Consider the following 6,804-nt stretch of genomic DNA (forward strand, 5'->3'; position numbering starts at 1 on the left):
TTTCCACCTTGCCTACCTTTGAAGGTTAGGTACAGAGCCACTAAGATACTTAGGTGCCTAATCCCACATTTAGGTGCCACTGTGATCCATAAATCCCCTGCTTGGCTACCTAACCCTGGTGCCTAAGTTCACTGAGAACCTAAGCTTTCAAGTAAAAGTTCTTTAAGCACCTACATTTCTGCCTCTGACCACATGAACTGCTACCTCCCCTCTAGGAGTCCAAACACCTAGCTCTCTAGTGTGATACACAAAGCAGGGGAAGATCCCTTTGGTTCTACTAATATAAGCAGAGAGAGGAGCAGGCCTCCCTAAGTTACCAGAAAGCTGGTGTGTATGCAGGGTGTTGGAACTAGGGGTGCTGGGAGTGTGGCAGCTCCTCTTAGCTTGAAGTAGTAATAATCAAATACATGGTTTCTGCTTTCAGCACCCCCACTATAAAAATTGTTCCAGCATGCCTGCATGCATCTCCCTCTCCCTGCTAAAAGCAGAAGGAAGTTCCCCCTACTTTCCCTGGCTTGGATAAGCAGCACTTCCCCTTCCAGCTCCCTTTGGCTGGTGCAATGAGAGTACCCAATAAATCAATTTTAACCACTGCCAGAAGTTACTGTACTTACAAATTGATTATTTGATAATAATATTGCCCACTGAAAAGTGTGAGTGTTTTAATTTTATTTTTAGTTGCAGAAATTCAATCTAATTTCCAAAGCCGGTTATTCAGTTGTGAAGTTTACGCAACGTTGGTCACAGTGTTACATGATCCCACCTGCTGTTTGTAAGGACTTTAGCTGAAGCTCAAGAGACGAATTTCAATTAGCAGCATACATGCACCTGAAATATAAAGTGCTAAAGAAAGGAGGATCTCACTCTTTCCCTCTCTTGTTACACTCATAACCATGACGATTGATTTGTGCTGTTCCTAATGTGCTTTAGTGGGAGTTTTAGTCTTGAGGATGAGAATCCAAATACCTGGTTTAGTGGTTGGCGGGGGGAGGGGACGACTCCACAGCCTGCATATCTACTCTACCCTTTTAAATAGTCTGTATTTTCCTTAACTGGCCATTTCATTTCTTTGCAGGCTGCTGAGGTTGCATAAGAAGAGAACAACAATTGTCAGTTAATCCAATTACAGAACACTGTAAAGGTTGAAGTACTAGAGCATCCTGCCATTTTGTATACACTTATGAAGGATTAAAGCTCTCATTCTTGTGAAAAAAATGAAGTGAAGACAGTAAACGACTGAGAATAATAGGGATATAATTCTTTGAGGATTCCTTGTGGAACAACAGACATTTACTGATGGAAAACCATTAGACAGAAAATGGAGTAAAATTTCAAATCATTTTATTTATTTACCAGTCAACAAATGCACAACTAACATGCTATATGCCATTCCACTGGCACTTTGGAGACCCAAATTAGTCCACAGCTCCAGATTTTGGTCTTGGCATTTCAAACCAGCAGGGACTAGGGGTAGCAGAAGTGAAGCTTAGTCTTTGAGTGGGAGAGAGTGTAAAATGTGTCACTCAGTCAAAGCATTCTGAAGTGGCTGCCACAGATAAACAGTTGAGCATCTGTCAGCTTTGTACGCCACGGGGTCTATGTTGAAATGTAAATGCATATTCCCAGGATGCTTAGTTTAGCCTGCTAGAATGAGCTGTATACCAAATAGAGCCAGGCAAATGGTTTGCATAATTATTGAATTATTGAATTCAAATAATATGAATTCAAATAAATAATTATTGAATGAATTTCACCTCTTTTTCTGTTTGTGAGTTGTCCACTAACAACACAGAATTTTCTCAGTTGAATTCATTATTTAAATGTGTCCTTGGATTATTGTGTTACCAGAACCCTATGTCATTGGCCTGGCACTACAGTCGTTGAATGAGATGGGCAAGGGTCTGTAACCACACCAATTGTAGGGCATGATGGGCTAGATTCTGCTGCCATCCTCCATCCTAAAAAGAGGACTTTGGTTTGGCTTTGGTTAGCACTAATTATGAGCTGTATATATAAAGTGGGACACCGTTCATGAATTACATCTAGCATCTTACCTCCAATAATGAAAACAAATGTTACACGTTAAAGGATAAAATTTAAGAAGGTTAACTGAGGAAGCCAAGTCCCATTTTCAAAAGAGAATTAGGACCAGATTTTTGAAGATATTTAGGTATCAATCTGCATATTTAAGCACCTAATGAGATTTTCAAAAGTGCCTAGAGCCTAACACATACTGAAATCCAGGTGCCCAATCCCATTAGACTCCTCTCTTTATTTTCAGGTTTCTAAATATCTCTTTAAATCTGGACCGGAGGAATCTAAATCCTATTCAATAAGATTTTGATTCTAGGTGCTGAAGTCACTTTTGAAAAGGGGACGTGGGTTCCTAAATCCCATAGACATTAATTTTCCAAAGGTCACTATGGTTTTGTGAAATTTGGCCCTGCTCTTATAAGGCTTTACTCAGCTGAGTAATGCTTACTCAGATGAGTAGTTCAAATACAATCACTGGGATTAAGTCACATAAGTAGCAATCACTCACATGAGCATGGCTGGATCAGGAATTCCTGATGCTGCACTAGGAAGCCACCTTCTACCAGAGATTAAAGTACAGAACTATAAATACCACTATTGTGATACATATGAAATCAGATTCTATTTTCATAATTTATTTGTATACTGAGGGGTAAAGTCTTACAAGGATATGAAATATAAACAATTAATTTAAAAACCATCTCAAAATTTGAGAACTTGAGAGTATCTACATTCTTTTTAAATGGGAAAGGTTGGCTCTCTCCTGGGCTTTAAATGCTGTGTGCTGTGTCTGTTTGCTTAAAAAACCCACTAATATGACTATTATATTTTAGCATATTTCCCAATGGAGTTGTTCAGGCTTCAGATTTAAATAGTTGTCCACAACTTCTGCAAATTTATTTATCCCTCAGGATGGTCAAACTGGCTGATCAAAATTTTAATTTGTATATAATGTAATAATTTGGTTTAATGAAGTATTTGCACTTCCTTTTATTTATTTTTTTTTCTTTAGCAACTGTTAAAGTTTTGAAGTAATCTTGTGTTTATTTATTAAGAGGCCAAAACCAATGCATTTGATTAGAAGAAAACCTTTAAAAGGTTTATATAAGACAGCAAACTTGCACTTCAACCTTTCCACCTGGGAATTTTTCACCCAAGTTTCAACTCTACTGACAAAGCTGTGACAATCCAATTGGAAATACTGAAGCAGTGTACACATAATAAGCAGGTGAAAAATCATCAAGTATTACTTCATGTATTACTCCAATCTTAATATATTACACACCAAGGGGCAGTTTCCCATGTTTATGTATATTCGTCAACGTGCGTGAATATACACACACACAAAGTCAGAAACAGACATTAAGGACTGTATGCTAACATATATAAAGTGACTACAATTCAGGTATCAGATACCTCATCCAAATATATCCTGATACCTCTATATGAAATAACAGTTTCATTGGCATCAATTTGGGATGGCTGTACTTTTCATGAATGATTTAATTTAGACATGCAGCCCACCCAGACAAAAAAGTACTGATAAACACTTTGAATGAAATCCTGGCCCTAGTGAAGTTAATGGGAATTTTGTGTTCAATAGGGCCAGGATTTCACATTTTGTGTCTTATCACAACATTGCATAGTCTGTATGTGCCTTTTAAAATCTTTTGTTAGCAGTAATATCAGGCCCAGACCTTAGGAATTTGGTGAGAGAAACAGACACTGTATAGGTACATGTTCCTGAAACACAACATACTGCAAAATTCCCCATTGATTTCACTGGAAGAGAAGAATTAGGATCTACTTCTTCTCTTTCTGCAGGCTGCAGCAGTTGTCTCTTCTGAACTCATACTATTGGTTCCATTAGGTCATGTTTTATGAAACACACAAACTTGTCTTCTAGTTCTTTTATTCCCAGTTTTCATCATTTATATATCAATAATGTCACACTCTTGACTTTATTTGTGTAATGAAAAACAGATTTAGCTGATATGTTTTTTCCCCCTAACGACTTTACTGTAAGGACATCTACTTAAACTTTTTGGCATCTTTCCTAGCCTTTAAGCGACTGAAGTCGTGCTGCATCATTCTCCTATCAGAAGCCTGATTTTTTTTACTTTCATTCCTGTGCATTTGTTTTCATCCCATTTCTATGAGCTGAGTTTTCCCCTCACAGAAATTCCCCACAGTAGCTTGTTCAGAGAACAAGTCCCCCCACCAATCTGGAAGGAAATGTAAAAGTCCACCTCCAAACTGGATGGATTTGTAGATTTCTGAAGCCATATGCCCACATGTAACCTATAGCAACTGGAGAGGCTACTGCTCAGTAATCCTGAAAATTTGGACCCAGTAATTTAGGTTCTTAAATATCAAGTTAGACCTTTAAACAGCCATGTTTGAAAATGTTGGCATGTGCATATTGTATCTCACAGTGCTCCTCTTGTGTAATGTGAAGCAGGGACTGCGGGTAAAGATCCTGTGGAGTGCAGTCTGTTCTTTTCAAAAGGCAAAAACCTTGTTCTTCTGAAGTATATTTATGAGCCCCAGAGAGAAGTCATCTCAGGCAGAGAGGAGTTAGCAGTGGGATGTATTCATATTCAGAGACATGAAAAATCTCAATTGTCCCAACCCTCTTTGATCTGATGGCATACTTAACAGCAACCCCTGAGAGCCCCCTTCAGCACTTTGCTGGTAACACACTAATGAAAATAAGTCCTTACAGTGTCTAAAATCCAAGTCCCAGATTCCCCATTCTAATTGGAGAGAATATTCTCCCTAGATAGTCTGGGGTCAGTATTTAATGCATATAGGAAGGCAAACATATATTTGTTCATCTTTGTACACAGTAAGGGCATTGTTGCCATTATAAAATATACAGATTAGTTGGTCATTTTGATCAAACACCATGCACAAACAAAATATAATCTAAAACCTACAGTCCTAACTGAAGAAGAACTTCAGAGAACAGAGGAATTGCCATTCCGGAGCAGATCAGTGTCCATTCCATCCTGTCTTCTGTCTCCAACAGTGGTCATTATCAGATCTGTCTGCAAGACACCTGTCATGCACAAGTATGATGGAGAGGAAATTTTCTCCTAATCCCCATTAGTTAGTGGTTGGTATGTGAACAGAAGCATGATTGTGTATCTCTGAAAAGAACAAAGTATTTTTTCCCCTTTAATGTGGATTTGAGCCGGTCAGAAAAATTCCAACAAAACATTGTTTTACTGGAATTTGCCCATTCACTCAAATTGAAAAGTTTCATGGAAACAGTTTGATTTCAACAAAGTTCCAATAGACCCCAGGCAGGTGTCATCAGAAACATGCCTGGTTTTCTGCTAACTCAGCCTGCTGAGCCAAGAGCCCCAGAGCTTGGGATCCAGAACTACCAGGGCTCCAAACTATCAAGGAAGCTGTGCTTTCCAGGCTCCTTGTGTTCCTAGGAGCGTGACAGGCTGGTTGCTTTGGAGACAGGGATCCTGGAAGTCCAAGCTGCTGGAAGTTGTTGGCTGAAATTGATGTGATTGCCAGTTTTACTGCTGCCCACCACTGAACAGGAGCAGTGAAATGGATCAAACTCTTGTTAACTTGACAAGAGTCTGTTCATTTTTGCAGCTACCCAGGAAATTGACAAAAAAAATATGTCAGTTTCAATAAGCAGCTGAGAAGGCTTCTATAGTCCTTCACTCCGCTACCAGGCAGTCAGGAGTATATAATTCTGGGAACAAAATATTTTAGTATTTCAGTTTCAAAAAAGTTTGAGCTTTGGGCATTTCAGCTCAATTTAGCACAAAAAATATTTCTCAAAACTCAAATTTTGGCAGAACTAAAATTAAATTTCCCAGCTAGCTCTTCTATGGATTTATTATCCATATAAATGTCAAGACCATCCTCCCATCCTTTTGGGAATTCTATTAAGGTTTTGTCCCCATTGCTATCTAGTGGGGATACATTAGATAGGTTAATTGTGCTCTCTAAGAAAGCAAATTCATTTTTGTTAATTTTTGATACTATGCTTTTCAGTTTCATTGAAAGTTTCCTTGTTCTTTTATTATTAGAAGGGCGAATATCAGCACCCAATTTCCCTCCCCTATACCCTTCATTATTTTGATATATATCTAACTTGTCTCTCCTCTAGGATATCCTGTTCCAAATTTTTCAGTATGGCCTCACATGAAGTCCTCCCATTATTCCAATTATTTTTGGTGCTTGTCTCCAAAGCACTTGTATTTCTCCTATATCCTCTTTTTCAGATCAGGTGACCAGAACCAAACATAGTATTCCAACTGACAACTTACCCTTGATGTAAATAGCATTATATTTCCAGTTTCTTATTAGAGTTTAAAGTCTTATACATACAAACATTTTGTTTGCTGTTTTGAAGACTGCTGCACATCGAGCAGAGATAGTCTACAGCTGCCTACAATTATGACCAGATCTTTAAAAGTTAATTTACAATCACCCACCAGTATGTATGAATAGTTTAATATATTCTTTCCTAAATGCATTTTCCAACCCTTTTGAGCCGAGCAGCTGGCCAAAGTTGGGGTTCCTGCAGCTTGTTTCCACTAGGAGGAGAAAAGTGATGGTGAAGTCAGTTATCTTTGATACAGGCCTGTTTATTTACAAAGAACGTATAAAGTCCTGTTTCCCTGAACACAGGGGGAATCAAACAGGAAATAGTTTATTTACTGATAGTTCAAAGCCCCTTCCAGCCAGCACTCAGCCCCAAAAGTGCCCCTTGAAGGCTTTTCTCCTGGCCACGCT

The sequence above is a fragment of the Dermochelys coriacea genome, chromosome 9 (genome assembly GCF_009764565.3).
Source record: "Dermochelys coriacea isolate rDerCor1 chromosome 9, rDerCor1.pri.v4, whole genome shotgun sequence".
Lineage (NCBI taxonomy): Eukaryota > Metazoa > Chordata > Testudines > Dermochelyidae > Dermochelys > Dermochelys coriacea.